This window comes from Canis lupus, chromosome 4, assembly GCF_003254725.2.
Source record: "Canis lupus dingo isolate Sandy chromosome 4, ASM325472v2, whole genome shotgun sequence".
NCBI classification, from domain to species: Eukaryota; Metazoa; Chordata; class Mammalia; order Carnivora; family Canidae; genus Canis; species Canis lupus.
The window spans coordinates 19,115,390-19,133,967 of NC_064246.1; the positions used below are offsets into that span (position 1 = coordinate 19,115,390).

Below are 18,578 nucleotides of genomic sequence, written 5' to 3' on the forward strand. Positions count from 1 at the left end.
CATGTAACTAACCATACTGAGTTCTACTAAATGGCAACAGCATTTAAAACATTAAATATAATGAATAAACCAAAGGTAAGCAACTTCTAACATCAAACAGTGATGTTCACTAAAATCTGAGGTGTAGACAATATGGAGGTAAAAATGATCTGTAGTGTTTTTAAACTTTTTCCTCCAGACTCCTGGAGAATTTCTGTTCTATCTAATGTCAGACCAGCTTTCCTGATTTACTTCTAAGTCAGGATTAATCCTTTAATACTAAGAACCTCTAAGTGATTCCTTACTGTTTGCACCATTAAATTCTACAGAATTAAGATAAATCCACACTTATGTAAGAGACATCGCTATTTTATTCCTCACCATTATTTATATATTTATACACCACCTTGCACCAGAAAAGATATAAAATAGTTTATAAGGATACATAAAATACAAATTACCATAAATTAAAAGTTGGTTGAAATAAAAATAAAAGTGAAGACAAAGTGCACTGCACATCATCGTAGTAGGCCACAAATTTGGCTCTTGTCTTCTTAGTAGCCAACATGAAACAGGAAAACTTATTACTTACAGGATTTATAATTTCAAGGGATTTTTTTCATTGCTTAAGAAAAATACAGTTAACCTTGGTATTAAGATATTCTGGTGAGTTCTCTAAGATATCTTTAAAAACATATGTGAGCTAACAAAACAACTATCTTCATTCTTCACTTACACAATATATGCAATATTTTCATAGATCCGGTTTTTATTATTCCAGGAATAAAAGAAAGAATATTGAGTTATACGTTTATAATTCTCTGGATCCTCTAAGAGAACAGATTATTGTTTGTGTAACAAATTCCCAGGCCCTCCTCCATTACACAGGCTCAAACTATAGGAGAATTGAACCAGGTCCCTGAGGCTGGATTCATCTATTTAAACAAAACTCTGAGCTAGAAAGGAAAGGGAAGAAATATAGGGGGCTTGTATGACCCAGGTTAGAGAAAGAGCTTTCTGGGAGTTTACAGAAATTCTGTAGCTGCTATATGGAGATTTTGAAAATGTAAGAATGAGAAATAAATATTTAAGAAAGCTTTACTGTGTTATATACAATTATTCCCCTTTGGCTGTCTTATAAAGCAAAATAGTAAGGATTTAGATTTCCTTTCATTTATTTTTGATGCAACTTTGTTGGGTTTTTTAAATATGATATGCTACCATTTCAGGGTTATGAGATGGCTAGCTTTATGTAGCTATATTCTAATGACCTCAGTATAGAATAATAGCATCCCAGGCCTCCTGTGGTTCCAACCATCTGCCCACTGTCTCACAGTAGAGGAGAAGGGACTTCTCCATCTGTCCAGAATTCACTTATGCAAGAATGATACTTTTTAATTTTTTTAAACCCAAGTTTTCTTTCAGAAACTACAAAGAGCATAATGGGGAGATTTGAACCCAAAAGAGCACTTCCACTGAATATATAACCTTTGCGGTATCTCAAATTTTTAACAGACCCAGAAACTCTGGGTTCTATGTGAACACCTATGGGTAATCACATTTTTTTTAAAGATTGATTGATTTATGATAGACAGAGAGAGAGAGAGAGAGGCAGAGACACAGGAGGAGGGAGAAGCAGGCTCCATGCCACGAGCCCGACGTGGGACTCGATCCTGGGGCTCCAGGATTGCGCCCTGGGCCAAAGGCAGGCGCCAAACCGCTGAGCCACCCAGGGATCTCCCGGGTAATCACATATTGATTACAGTAGTAGTTTCCAGTTTTTTTCACACTTTTATAGAATAAAGTATGCATTATCTTTTGATTATAAAAATTCACGTGTATTGTCAGAAACACTAATTTAAAGGAAGAAGGAATAATATATTGAACAGTTCTCCAACTCCCCATACATCCTTCCTTCTTCCCCACCCCATTCTTCTAAACCAAGTCTACAAGTGCAACTTAAGCATTCTGAGCTCTAGGCAAGATAGTTTTGTTCAAGAACTGCATGCCCATCAAGGGTCTGGCAATAAGTGTGGTACCATAGTTCCTGGAGGGGACAAACCATGCAAAGTCTCAAAATGAGACCATAGGGAATATTAAAGCAGAAGTCTCATAACCATGCAAGTGGACTCTGCAGGCCTCTGTAGCAGAGCCTCCTAGGTGCACTCAAGGCAGTAAGGAGGTATTTAAATCATATACAAAATGGAAATAATATCAACTGACATGCCTATGTCTCCAGATTGTTTTGCAGATGTGAAGATAAAATGCAGAAAATAGCACTCAAGAAACTGTAATGTATAAGTACATGATAATATGATAATGTTATAACTAACTTCCAAATTAAAAAATATTACTTACAAACTGGGTGTAGCATTAACCCTGTTTATGAATATCTAAATTGCCATGCACTGAAGAAAAGGTGTTTCTAAAAATATATAACAACTTATATGGAGATTTTTGAACTAAAGCATGGGAGCTCTTACTTTTTATATCCAGACTTTGAATTTTATCTCATTTATTTATGTTCAGCCTTGTACTCAACTATTGGAAATTCTTCTGAGCAGAAATAAATCTTTCCTTATACATCCTGACCATCACACACAGGTCTCAGACTCTATATCCACCTCCATGTCCATCTCCTCCTGCTGTTCAACAGCCATCCTTCCTCCCTTCTCTTTAGATGGCAAAGCAAGCCTTCCTCATATTCTTTTACCTTAAAATCCCATTTTAATACTTGTCTGAACTGTGTTGAAGCACTTCATGAAACATCAGCCAAAACAGACTATGACAAAATATCCCAGGAGAAAATGAGCAAAAGTAAGAGAAAGAGCATGAGGAACATCTTAAAATACTATACAAAAAAAAAAAAAAAAAAAAAAAGACAGAAGAAGGACTAATACTTTAATCTTACGGATCTTGGTATATGTTTTAAGAAATGTAACAATAAATGAAATATGAGAGGTTTCATTTATTTATTACTAAAATCCTGAGAATGATAAAGGTGGGAAATAATGCCTGTTACCAATTACCTAATACTAAGTAACTTAGGGAATCTGGCCACAGCATTAACATGAGTTCCATGATAATGTTAATCTTAAAACAAACCTAAATTTATTTTTTGTTCATTCCAGTCTGACCCAAACCACACAAAATCTTCACAACAGTTAAGCATTTGCTTGGAGCTCATTCCAAAACTTTTACCCTAACTACCTATCCTCCGTTAAGTCATCCATAAAGTTCTGACCTGCAACAGGAAGCCTATTAGTTAAATCAGTATGGGAGGTAGGCACAGCTGTCAAAAACAGCTCATATCAGTACTGGAAAATATATAAAATCTTTCATAAAATGGAAGATAGCATGGATATTCATAAGAAGCATGCTTGCTTTGAAACATGCCTTAGGAAACTTAGCAGTACCTACACAGAATTACTTTCTGGCAAGGAAAAAGTAATTCTCAAAATCTTAAAATATTCCTGCACAATACTAGCTAAGGTCATTTTGATCCTGGATGACTTAGCCAGCTGTTGCATTATAATATCTATATTAGAATGATGATTCTCACCTGTAGGATGATAGTCAACATGATTCTGATTACTAACTCAAATAAAAATACAGGGAGGGAACATCAAGTATCCATAAAAAATTGTTTACAGCAACTGTAGTTATTCAAGTTATTTCTAGAGAAAGCCTATCCCCTGGGCCAATGTTTCTGTGGCATTTTTTTTATTACTACATATCTCAAAAGTGCCTTTCATGCTCAGCAGGCACATAATAGGCAAAGAACTGATAAATTGGAAAAGCTATCATAAGAATATAAATCAAAAATTCTATAAAATTTGGCTTATGTGCCCAAACATGTCAAAAGCATGATATACTGTATCAGTTATTCACTACCAACAAAAAGGAAACTTGAAAGCATTATATTTTAATCCTAATTTTTACCCATGTAGATTTTCTCCTTTATCATATTTATCTTAAATATTTATGTGCAGTATTTCCCCCAAATATATATTTTATTAGTATCTTTCCCTTAAACATGAAAAAAGTCATAGCAATTTCTTTTCACATACAAAAACTTGTTCAGTAAAAAATATGACGAATTAAGTTACTTCTCTAAAAATAAATCTAGTTCTTAACCAGAAGCTAATGATGCTTAAAGGAAATCTCTGCAAGTTGACCATCAGATGGGACATCTCTCCTAGACTGCAACACAAGGAGAAACTGATGAGAAAAATCACAAAGATTGTTTGTTAGGAGAGGAGTATAAGGGACACCACAGGAAGAAGCCATTTATAATCATTTTCTTCTCCACATAATTTAAAGCTGTGGACAGGGAGCCAAGTGATGGCAGGGGATACACCTCCCACTAAGTAAGAATTAAGATAACCAGCTCTAATATAAGCAAAACAGAACTAATTATTCTCATAAATTCCCTTCAGAGTGTTAACACAAAACATGAACACTATGGTGCTGACAGCAGGAGACAGGGAAAATTTAGATCCGGCACTTTTCCTTAAAGTTAGGTTAGCATATCATAGTAAAATCTATATTGGAAGAGTGCAAACAGAACTAGACAGAACATGATAGAACAAGTTTGGGACTCTGAAAGCCAAGAAACATTTTCAGATTATAATAACAGAAATTGTAATTGATAAGTTATATTCATAACAGTAGCTAAGATTTTTTTAAACATTTACATTAAATCTATTATTCAGTTTAATCCCCCAACAACCTATGTGAATCAAATTATTTCTTTATTTTACAAACAAGGAAGCAGAAGATTTCAGAAGGACCTCAAAGATACATCTAGTTTAATGGTAGAGCCAGAAGTATTAGTTTCCACTTCAGAGCTCTTTTAAATATATTAAGATGCCTATATTTTTTAATAGGATGAAGTAACAGTGATTTTTAAACTATTATTGTGATTTTAAAAATCAGAAAATTATCTAAAGACAAATGTCATCATTGATTTGCATACATCAGAGAACATCCAAAATAAAATATTAAATGAGATACTTCCAGCATTTGACTTGTAATTTTAAAGATGCTATCACTAATACATTATTATCATCATCATAATCTTTATCATCTTGATAAAATTATTACCCCACTATATAATTTTATTATGTGTAATTGTAAGAAAAAATCAACATAATTGAATTATTAAAGACAGACAAATACCACTTACCATCAAGTTTTAAAACTTTATTATTAGTTTTATGGAATTTTATCAGTACTTTCATTAAATACATCAATACAGAAGGGGAGTTGAGTGGGGGATGGGGTAACTGGGTGATGGACACTAAGGAAGGCACTTTATGGGATGAGCACTGGGTATTATACTCTATATGTTGGCAAACTGAACTTAAATTTTAAAAAGTAGATCAATACTCAATTGCCACATTAAACTCCCTAGACTCTGATCAAAATCTTAAATTATTTTATTGATAATAAATTGAAATTTGCAGTTCTTGGCTAAGGCATCAAAGGCCTTCCATGTGCTGATCCTTCCGAACTTTTTCAACATCATTTCCTATCCGATGATCCAAACATACTGTATATTTTATGCTTTTCTACCTTTGCAACTTTTTCCCTAAGGTTTCTTCTGGCTGGACATCTTCCATTGCATCATGTTAAAATGATGCATACCATACCCGTTATGGTGGCTTCCTTGATTCTACAGATTATAGGCCATCTCTTCCTCCATTAGGACATCTTCCAAAGTCTGTCTTATATTTCTAATACTTGTCATACCTCCAGATAACCATAAGCACCAAGATAATAAAGAGTGTTTCAAACTTCTCTCTCTCACACAACACTTGTACCTTCCATGAAGCGTGCATTCATGTATTCTGCATATACTATAGAGTCAGAAAAAGTGGAAGAATATATATCCTGATCAAAGTCCTCTAAATCAAATAAACTCTTGAATACATACAGCAAAACTTTCAAGAGCCAATAAGAATTTTAATTCTGTTGAGTGCTTGTTATTTATAACTAATTTATTCCCATATCTAACAATCTATTTTATCACCTATGTGTTCTGTATGACTAGAAAATACAAAAAGTAATTCTCTATACCTTGAACAGATTTACTTTTAAACTAATTTTATAAATAACTGATTAAAAAATCATAAATAAACTTATAAATGCATTTATTTTTAATCTTGTGATAATTTTGAGTATAATAAATTGAACAATTCATGGGAAAATAGTTCTAAATATCAAATCTTGTCTTCCTACAAATGGCACATCCTAACATCTGTAAAATGAACCTGCTGTGGGAAAGACGATATTGAGATCATACGACTTTGTTTGGTAACCAAATAAAGAATTATTTTTCAGATAGAAAACTTTTAAGTGCTAATAAATAATACACCACTCAATTTTTAAAAAATAATCCCAAAGATATATACATAGACAAGTGGATTCTAGTGTATGTGTGTAATTCTCATAGGCAATTATGCCACCCAACCCACAATTTACCAAAGTGGTTCTAAGAAATATGTAATATAATATCCTATAAAGTATTATAAGGATGCAATTTTATTGGTCTTTTCTTTTAACATGCTAAACTATACAGGCTAAATTTCAACCACTTAGAAAGGAACTTCAGAATTAAATTACAAAGAAATTTAAAATTAAATTAAGAAACTGGCAATTAAAAGTCTTTATTACCATCCTAAACTCTGAAAGCTTATCTAATAACATAACTCTGGGCTACTACTGTTTACTTCAGATATAAAATTTTCATATAAACTATTACTAGGCCAAAACAAAAATTGAAAATAAACAAAACAAAAAACACCATTTACTAGTGATCACATGTTGAAGTAGTGATATCATAAACATGCCAGGGACAGTTCAAAAGCCAGGGATTATCAACACTAAGACAAAAATATATAGTGAAAATTTAAATACAGACATATCTCAGAAATATTGAAGTTTCATTTCCAGACAACTACAATACAACAAATATTGCAATAAAACTAGTCAAATTAATTTTTTAGTTTCCCAAAGCATATAAAAGTTATGCTGTTACTATACTGTAGTTTATTGAGTATACAATAGTGTTATGCCTTAAAAAACAATGTACATATCTTAATTTAAAAACACTTTATTGCTATAAAATGCTAACTACCATCTGAGCTTTTAGCAAGTTGTAATCTCTTTGCTGGTGGAGGGGTCTTGCATCGACATTGATCGCTGTTGACTGATCAGGATGGTAGTTGCTGAAGGTTGGGGTGACTGTAGCAATTTCTTAAAATAAGACAACAATGAACTGAAGTTCATCAATTGACTCTTCCCTTCACGAATGATGTCTCTGTAGCATGCAATGCTGTTTGATAGCATTTTACCCACAGTAGAACTTTCAAAATTTGGAGTCGATCCTCTCAAACCCTGCTGCTGCTTTGCCAACTAAGTTTATGTAATATTCGAAATCCTTTGATATCATTTCACAGCACCTCACTCTTCATACAGTCTTCACAGAATCTTCACCAGGCATAGATTCCATTTCAAGAAGCCCCTTCCTTTGCTCATAAATAAAAAGCAACTCCTCATCCATGAAAGTTTTATCATAAGATTGCAACAATTCCAGTCCCATCTTCAGTCTCCACTTCTAGTTCCTGTTATCTTGCTATCCCTACCACACCTGCAATTACTTCCTCCACTGCAGTCTCAAATCCCTCAAGGTCATCCCTGAGTATTAGAATCAACTTTTCCCAAACTCTTGTTAATGTTGATATTTTGACCTCTTCCCATCAATCATGAATGTTCTTAATGGCATCTAGAATGGTCAATCCTTTCCAGGATTTCAATTTACTTTGCCCAGATCTGTCAGAGGAATTGCAATTTATGGCAGCTATATATAGCCTTACAAAATTTATTTTTTAAATAATAAGACTTGAAAGTTGACGTGACTCCTTGATCCATGGGCTGCAGAATGAATGCTGTGTTGACAGGCATAAAAGCAACATCAATCCCATACATCTCCATCAGACCTAGTAGGTGACCGGGTATGTTGTCAATGAGTGGTAATATTTTAAAAGGTACTCTTCTTCTGAGCAGTAGTTCTCAACAGTAGGCTTAAAATATTCAGTAAACCATGCTATAAACAGATGTGCTATCATCTAGGCTTTGTTGTTCCATTTACAAAGCAAAGATAGAACAGATCAAGCATAGTTCTTAAGGACCCTGGGACTTTCAGAACAATAAAGCAACACTGGCTTCAACATAATGCAACTTCAACCAGCTGCATTAGCCCCTAACAAGAGAGTCAGCCTGGCCTTTGAAGCTTTGAAGCCAGACATCTTCTTTCAATAGAGTGTTCTTCCAGTGCATTGAAAATCTGTTGTTTAATGTAGCCATCTTCATTAGCTATCTTAGCTCCATCTACTAGATAACTTGCTGCTTCCTTAACCTTATACTTTTATCTTATATAGTTTCTTTCCTTAAACCTCATGAACCAATCTCTACTAGCTTCAGACTTTTCTTCTGCAGCTTCCTCACCTCTCTCAGTCTTCATAGAATTGAAGAGATTTTGGGCCCTGCTCTGGATTAGACTATGGCACAAGGGAATGTTGTGGGGTTTTTTGACCTTCTATCCAGACCACTAACCTTTCTCCAAATCAGCAATAAGGCCATTTCACTTTCTTATCATGTGTATGTCCACTGGAGCAGCACTTTTAATTTCCTTCAAGAACTTTTCCTTTGCTTTCACAACTTGGCTGTTTGGCACAAGAGGCTTGGTTTTCAGTCTATCTAGGTTTCGACATGCCTTCTTCACGAAGATTAATCATTTCTAGCTTTCTACTTAAAGTAAGAGATGTGCACACTTCCTTTCACTTGAACACCTAGAGGACATTGTAGGTTTATTAATCAGCCTAATTTCAATATTGTTGTGTGACAGGGAATACAGAGGTCCAAGTAAAGTGAGAAAGAGAATAGAATGGCCAGTCAGTAGCATTCAAAACACACACAACATTTATTAAGTTTGCCATTTTATATAATCCCAGTTCATGGTGCCCCAAAACAATGACAATAATAACATCAAAGATTACCAGGCATGGATCACCATAACAAATATAATAATGGCAATAAAAAGTCTGAAATATTGCAAGAACTACCAAAATGTGACAGACACATAGTAAGCAAATTGTGCCAACAGACTTGCTTCACACAGAATTGCTACAAACCTTTAACTTGTAAAAATCACTACATCCTGTGAAATAGAAAAGTGGAGCACAATAAAATGAGGTAGGCCTATAAATTTAAAGTCTGAGGAAAGGGAAGGTATTAAATTAGGGTCTGAGTTTTCAGAATGTACCCACTCTACAAAGCCCCTATAGAAAGTCTGTTAGTTCTATGCAAAAAAAACAAAACAAAACAAAACAAAAACAAAAACAAACAAAAACAAAAGAAAGGAAATAACTCTGACAGAAAAGATAAGGTTGGTGTATATTATAAAGATAATGTTTCATTCATATATAAGAGGAAAAAATACCTTACTTAGAGCTATCAAGTCACAACCCATTTGCTATATAACTATGAGGAAAATGTTAAATTCTTTACAATCTCTCCATTTGAAACATTATATATGGTGAATAAAATACAATTTCCATTCAAACATCAGCATAAGTATAGCTCAACAGAAAAGCATATGTTCACATAAAAACTTGTACACATTGTCCATAATTACAGTATTCATAATGGTCAAAAAGTGGAAACAACTCAAATGCCCATCAACTGATTAATGAATTAAAGAATATGTGGTGCATGTATGTTGCAGAATATTACTAAGCATTAAAAAAGAATAAAGTACTGATACATAACTACAACATGGATAAACTTCAAAATTATTCTACGGAGTAAAAGAAGCCAGAGAGGAAAGACCATTTAAATGAAATGACTTGTCAAGACAAGTCAAATCTACAAATACAGAACATAGACTAGTGGCTGGCTGGGACTAAAGGTGGGAATAGAGAATAACTAAAAATGGGAATAGAGAATCTTTTGGGGTGACAAACTATTCCAAAACTTGAATTATGGTAATTATTGCACAACAGTGTAAACTTACTAAAATAACACAATTGTATACATTAGATAGAAAAATTTATGATATGTAAATGATACTGCAATAAAGCTGTTACTATATATATAGTTCAATAATTATTAAAAATAATGTCTAACCAAGCTAAACTAAATTTTATGGCTCTCTACATTCATTAATGAAGACACTACCTTTAAACAACATCTCAAAGAAACTGAGGCTCAAATGTTAAATGACTTCATTTAAGATTCCATGTCTAAGTTGGGAAGTAAGACTAATCCAGAAGTCATTCTACTACAGCACACTGTGTCTCCATTCACATAAAATGGAACAATGAAGACAGTTGATAGAATAAATCTTATATGGATTATCTAATTAAATAGGGTAATACTGTAACATATATCACCCTTGCCTTCAAATCAAAAAAAAATTTTTTTCAATCTTCTATACATGCCTCAAGAGTAATTCTGTCATCAATTGCAAGTAAATTAAAGCACTTTCTCATATTCAGGGAAGAATGTAAATGAATATCAGCAAACTAATTGGTCTTCAGAAATTTAGAAACCAATGTAATTTTAATCTTTCCTTTGCCAGGGAACATATGTGCCAACTGAGATATTCCAGAGTTATGATTCAATTTTTTTCTTTTACATAAACAACAGTATAGTAGCTATATTCATGAGTTCCTTTTTTAAAATTAGGCACATATCTAATGTACTAGTGTTCCTTCAGGGTTAAGCAGGATACATTAAAAGCCAAAATCAACTAACAAACTAGCAGCATTTTATTTTTACTAATGAACAGGCATTTAAATCTATTTCTGCAGTTTGGACTTTCAATCACCTAAAACAAATTTAAGAAGAATTAACAAATGGTTGTTGTAAAAACTATACATGATAGTAAGAATTTTTAAATTATTGTTATTAAAGTAGTATCTTTCAAAATGCCTACATTATACATTATTTTAAATTATAACATAGTATAAAAACTTTGCAGGAATAAGTTAGTCTAATTAGCAACTGAACTGAATAGAGATAATTTGTTAGGACTCTAGACTCACAAGACAGATTCCCCAGGTTCAAACCCCAGTTTCACCTTTTGTAGTTATGAGACTTTATTAATTTTTTTGTAGCTATGTGACTTTGGAAATTAATTAAACCTCTCTGTGCCATAAACCTCATAGGAGTTTGAGCTCAATACATGTATAAGCTCATACATATAACACACTTAGAATAGTTCCTGGTACATAATAGGCACTTTATGAGTTAGCTTTTATCATCTTTATTTCCTAAGGGCACACAGTTTTGTTATAAGACATTTGACCAAATGGTAGAATAATTGACTCTCCCCTTCTCATTACTAATGGAGTATAAAATGTTTGTTGTTCAGGAGCTAATGAGTCTTGGTTGAAGTAAAGATTGTCCTTTATCAATAATTAATAGTTTATGCTGTTGTTGTTTTTGAGAAAAATAATTCAAATGTATTTACTATAAAATAATAGAGTATGACACAAATGTAATTTATGTGTAAATGTCAATTGAGTGTACATGTAAATATCTGTGCTTCATAATGAAATAACATCTTTATCTTATAATTTAGAACATTGTATGTTAATTACTCTTCTCTAAAGAAAGTCCAGGAAGTAAAAAAGAAGTTGAATTCCTCTCAGTCATCTGAATCATCAATAAAATCTATAAAACATGCCTCATGGGATGACAAGAAAGACAAGGTTGTTCACAAATACTACAGTAAAAGAACTAAAAAATTTGAGAAACTACTATTAATTTGCAGGTTTGAGAGTGTTACATTTAACAATGAGGAACATCAGTGTAAAATGCAAAACATTCCATCATAAATTCAGCTCTAGAGATTTTTCCCTATAACTATAATTTCATGGATAACTCATGAAGTTACTTAATTTCTTTCTACAACCCAATACTTCAGTGATTTTTTTGGTAAGCCAATATGCATCTACTCTAACATCTTCACAGATTGGATCTGAAAAGTAAATATGCCTCAAGCACAGTAACACATCAGCTTCAGAAAATTAACCACAAGGACACTTTTCCTGCAGTCACATGGGGACCACGTATACCTCTCTACACTTCATGGGCTTTGTGTTTTTAGGTATAGTAAGTATGCAATTTACACGACAAACCTTCTCTGGGTTTCCTTAAAAGACTGAATACTTATTTCTTCTTAGATTTCTTACAAATCTTTAAAAAGTATGTTTTCCATCACCAAATGAAAGAAGTCAATCAAATTAAAAAGACCTTTCTGACACAGATATTTTTTCCTATTCTCAGTTCTCCAGAGTGACTGATAAGGTGCTCTGCACATTATACAAACTCAAAAAAAAAAAAATCATGGCTGATGAACAAATGAATGCATTGATATTGACATCAGAATAAACTCATACTTTTTAAATGTAAAAAGATATAAATATTAATATTAATATAGATATTTAAATATAGATGTGTGTGTCTTTGTATGATTAGTATCCCTAATATTGGACAAAACAATATCATATGCATACTGAAAAGGACAACATCACTTTTGTGCTATTCCTACAAAAACTCATAGCTTATAGGACCTGAATAGATATTTCTCCAAGGAAGACATGTAGATGGCCAGAAGACACATGAAAAGATGCTCAACATGACTCATTATCAAGGAAATGCAAATCAAAGTCACAATGAGATATTACCTTACACCTGTCAGAATGGCTAGAATCAAATGGACAAGAAATAACAAGTATTAGCAAGGACGTAGAGAAAAAGGAACCTTTGTGCACTGTTGGAGGGAATGTAAATTGGTACAGCTACTGTGGAAAACATTATGGAGGTTCTCAAAAAGCTAAAAATACAAATAACATATAATCTAGTAATTCCACTACTGGGTATTTACCCAAAGAAAATGAAAACACTAATTCAAAAAGATATATGCACCCCTACGTTTGCTGCAGAATTATTTACAATAGCCAAAATATAGAAGCAACCTAAGTATTCACCAATAGATGAATGGATAAAGAAGGTGTGTGTCTGTGTGTGTGTGCACGCATGTGTAATGGAATATTATTCAGCCATAACAAAGAATGAGACCTTGAAATTTGCAACAACATGAATGGACCTAGAGAGTATTATGCTAAGTGAAAGTCAGACAGAGAAAGACAAATATGATATGATTTCATTTCTATGTGGAATCTAAAAAGCAAAACAAGTGAACAAACAAGAAACAGACCCATAAATATGGAGAACAATTTGATGGCTGCCAGAGGAGAGAGGGGTGGGGGAAAAGGGGTAAGGGAATGGGAAAAGGAGTGAAGGAGAAGGGGAGGTCAGGTTTACAGTTGCAGAATGAATAAGTCATATGGATGAATGCTTCAGCATAGGAAATGTAGTTGATGGTATGGTTAGCAGTGTGACAAATGGTAGCTACCCATGTGAGTATAACATAAGGTACAGAGTTACAATCATGTTGTACCCCTAAAACTAATGTAACATTGTATGTCAACTATATTTTAATTTTAAAAATTCTTAAAAATTTTCATAGTCTGAATTTCACCATGAAAATATGAGACAAACCCAAACTGAGTATATTCTTGATAATAATCAGCCTATGCCCTTAAAGAAAATAAGGTCAAGAAACACAAAGAAAATCTGAGACTCCTCCAGATTAAAGGAGACTAAAGAAATATGAAAACAATGCAATGTGTGGCCCTTGTTGGATCCTGGACTATGAAAAAATAGTCATAATTTTGGGATAACTGACAGTTTAAATACTGTAGACTCTAAATTAAATAATAGTATTGTATCAGCTTTAAATTTCCTGATGTGGTTAACTATATTGAAGTTATTCAGGACAATATCCTTGTTCTTAAAAACATGCAATAAAGTATTTAAGGATAAAGTGCATAGTGTCTCCAATTTACTCTCCAAAAGTTCAGAAAAATAAAGAGAACAGATAGTACACAATATAAACAAAAAATCTAGGTAAAACGTATATGAGTAAATCAGAGTTCCTTGTACTATTCCTGTAACTTTTTTATAATATTGAAATTATACCAAAATTAAAAGCCCAAAGTGTATCTATCAAAGAGAAACAAAGAAGTACTCTTCCTAAAATGCCTATTCCTTCAAAAAGAAGATACTCTTTTAAATAGAGGTAATTCCTAATATAAGCTAGAATTTCCTGATTTCACTATCTTCAGTCAATTTATTTTAAAAAATGTTATATAATATTCTACATTAATTTTAATATACTTAGAATGTCTCTTCAGATAAGCCACAGAAAAAATTAAGTTTCATATATATTTGTGAGACATATGTTGTTCTTTGCCTGCCAGCATCTTTTAATCCTTCCTCAGGAAACAGCACCCTTTTTTTTTCTCCATTAGCATGCTACCCTTCCCCCACTTTCTATGATCCTATAAAGGCTGTCAATATTTCTACTCTATCTTGCTCTCCTCAAGGGTGGGCACAAAACCAAGGTTAACCAATCAATCTGAACATATTGGCCCAGGGTTTACATGTTCCAGGCAGAGTCGATCAGCGTGTTTGGGGAGACTTACATATAGGAAAGAAGGTAATCATCAGCTGATAAAAAACAAGAACAATGTAAACCTGGGTTTCTGGGAGCTCTCTTTTCTTTTTTTTTTTTTTAATTTTTATTTATTTATGCTAGTCACACAGAGAGAGAGAGAGGCAGAGACATAGGCAGAGGGAGAAGCAGGCTCCATGCACCAGGAGCCTGACGTGGGATTCGATCCCGGGTCTCCAGGATCGCGCCCTGGGCCAAAGGCAGGCGCCAAACCGCTGCGCCACCCAGGGATCCCCATCTCTTTTCTACTTCATGGAGAAAGTCAGCCTAAGAACAGGGGTAAAAGAGAAAAGCCAATGCTAGTTTGGATTGCATTCCCAATACAGAGTTTTATTTAATTCAAAATAATATACTTCAAAATCTTTAGTTTTAATCCGATTCAGAATAAGAACTTGAATGTTCATTTTAGTTATATTGAAAACTTCTCCCCAAACATACCACATAAAGGAATGAGCCAACACAGTGGCAGTACATGAGAAAAAAACTAACATTACTGTGATGATTGATGATGGTATGTATTATTCCCTCAGATCTATGGAACATCCACATACATACATACAATGCCAAGAACAAGACTTGGTAAGTAAGGGGTGCTCAATCTATATTTGGTGAATTAATGAAGGCTGGTGACACTCAGCTCTCACAAACTACTACTTTATCAAAAATTGAAGTGCCTAGAAATAATAACTGATGGAGGATGTACATATCATCTTCTCTTTGAAATATATTCTGAATTTTGGACACATCTCTCTGGATATCCTTGTGAAGAGAGCAAAAATGCTGTTTCAGTTAGGAAAATCAGTAAATACTCAAAAAATTGGTAGGTCTATGAAATATAGGTCAAATGGCTATTAACATAATCAGCCCTAATGAATGTTCTGTTACTCTCTCCTGCCTTCACCCATTTTCCCTCAGTTGTGACTGATGAGGGTGTTTAAATGAATAGACAAATAGAAGCCTTCTTGTAGACACTTCATATTACTGTTAACATTTATCAGCAAGCATTCAGCCCCAATTCTCATCAACAATAGATTTTAAAAGATAATAAAATTCCTCAATAGGCTTCCAATTTAATACTCTTGTCATTGTAAGAAAACAGCATTAAAGATGAAGTGAAAACCACATATGACAAGGAAACTGTTGATGAGCTAGGAATATATGGCTCATCTTTCCTTCACGGTGATATATATACGACTTTATATGAATAAATCTCAACAAATACCATGAATAAAAACTTAAATAGAAAATAACTTGTCAGTCTCCTTATCAAAATGGTTCCTATAACAATGCTTCATTTATTAATACCTTTAAAGATAACAAAAGGATTCTGGTTATATAGCATTTGCTGAGATTTCAAGGTACCCTGAATCAATTTCCAAATGCTTTTATTTTTATATTAAGGCAACCAATTTCTAAGTACTATTTCTTTCCCAGACTGAAAAAATATAATAATCATTATATTTGATAATTTTCTTCCTACTTTATACAATTCTCTAAATAATTATTTCTGCATTTATTTGTTAATTACTCTAAACTGGAAGTTTTATGAACAAAGAGTATATTGTTAATCTTTGTTATCCAAGCACCATGCCTGGTCCATAGTTGGTGCTCAATAAATGTTTGTTAATGAATAAATGTGTTTGCCAATTTGCCAAGTTCTTGTGAATAATATTCAAGAAATATTTCATTCAACCCAAATTCAATTAGTCCCTACTGCTACTTTTTTAAAACATATATTAGAAATGTTTCCAAATTAGTTGGGGACTTAGATATCTACATGTCACGCAAAGCACTTAGTGCACAAATCACATGTAATAAAAGTTACTTTGTTTTGCTTATAAAATGCAATAGGGAAAATTTAACAACATATCAAATTTAGAGATGTCTTGACTTCTTTTTGTTCATTAGTGCCATGTCCTTCACTCATTCGAAATTTATTACTTATCTACTTAACTATGGGCCAAGCACCACACTAAGTACTGTAAATGCCAACCAAAGCACATGAGATACAGGTTAGTGAGGGAGATGTTAAGAAATAACAATGACAGGGCACCTTGGTGGCTCAGTGGTTGAGCATCTGCCTTAGGCTCAGGTTGTGATCCTGGGGTCCTGGGATCGAGTCCCACATTGGGTTCCCCACAGGGAGCCTGCTTCTCCCTCTGCCTATGTCTCTGCCCTCTCTCTCTGTGTCTCTCATGAATAAATAAATAAAACCTTTTTTAAAAAAAGGATGATGATATGCATAACTTAAAACCTCTGTAATAGGAGCATTACATAAAGGGCGCTGGGGTGGCTCAGTCAGTTAAGCATCCAACTCTTGGTTTCAGCTCCGGTCACCATCTCAGGGCTCTGGGCTGTGCACTCAGCAGAGAGTATGCTTTAGATCCTCTCCTCTCCCTCAGTCCCTCTTCCCTACTTGTGTTCTCTCTCTCTAAAGTAAATAAATAAATCTTTTAAAAAAAAATTTGAGCATTGCACAAAATATCTGCTGGAGCACAATTCAGTGGAGAGGCACTCTCCCTGGTAGAGAAGAAGAATTAGAAAACTCCAGGGGGTATCAGCGATCATGTAGAAAAGAGAATTATTAATTCCATACAAAGGGAATAGAGTATACTCTCGGTTCTTCAAAACTGGAATGCTTCTTCTCTTTGGTCAATGTTATTCTGTGATTCTTCTTGATGAGAATAAAACTGCAGGAGCAAGGTTTAGCTACTAAGGACTTAGTCTTACTGAACTCTCTATCAAATATGGCAGCAAGTGATATCCATCTATTGCCTTTTCCTCTACCCTCTGCCTGAAGGTAAGATTCTTAAAGTGCCCAAATGGAGTAAAGAACTAGAGCTAGTATCACTCACTCTGCAATGATCAGAGAGGTCATCTGCTACTCATAGCTCAGTCCCTGTGGCCATGAGTCACCAGTCTGAGGTGAAGGAAAACAGAGAGAAGTGTTATAAGCATTCTTACTGCTTTTAGCAGTGTAAATTATTGACCCACAGGGCTTTAAAATCACAATTCCATTATTCCATATTCTATTCTGAGAAGAAAGTTGTTGCCTACTCTTTTATACAAAGCACAGCAAACACAATTTCCAAATGAAAGGACTTTGGGCAGGAAATTTATGGACACTATGCACTCTCCCATGTTGCCAAGAGAAATCATGTCTCTAGGAATGTCCTTCAAGATCAGAGACCCTGGCTTAAGTGAGAACTAGGATCCTACCTCAATTTCATGCCATTATGGGAGTGCCACAGGCCCCTGAGGAAGAGAGTTTACTCAAAGGTCATAAAGCATGAAACAAACACATGGAGTTTCCAGGATAAGGAATGTTCAGGGACCACAAAGAAGTTGCATGTGGCTAGAACACAGAAGAAATTAGTAGAAGCAGAAAATGATGTTAGATGATTAGAACTAACTTGTGGAGAGATTGGCATCCTATGATGATAAGATCATTATGAGTTTATCCTGTGAGTAATGGGGAACCAACAACACTTTCAAAGCAGAGAAATGAAGCAGTATGTTTGGATGATAACCATGGTGGCAGCATGGGAAAATGACTGAAAAACAGAAGACCCTGGAAGCAAAGGAGATGATTTAACTGAAGAAGCTTATTCAACCTAAAGAAGTGAGTTAACATGGTAGATCCAACTGTGGGATTCCCCTGCTTATAAAAGAGAATATCCCAGCCTGACTTTATTTAGACTAATCTGAAAATGCATAATCTAATAGTACAATGCATTTTCTAGATTGACTCACTAATTAACATTAAGATGTAAAATCTCTCTATTAATGTTTAAGTACTGTATATATGTTTCCTAAAAAGCACTTTTCTTATTTCAGAAATTGAAAAACATCTACGGGTGACCAAGTAGGGAAATTTAAAAGCACTGTACCATATGTTTAGCTATTAAAAAAAAAAGGAAGAAAATGAAAATTAATGTTAGTCTAGAGA

At 33.8% G+C, this 18,578-nt stretch overlaps 1 protein-coding gene across 7 annotated transcripts in view; it reads right to left on the reverse strand.

Moving 5' to 3' along the window:
- The window catches only part of CTNNA3 (catenin alpha 3), a 1,671,697-nt gene that overhangs the window by 1,391,293 nt on the left and 261,826 nt on the right, over positions 1-18,578 (reverse strand). The gene's annotated exons all lie outside the window — the stretch shown is intronic.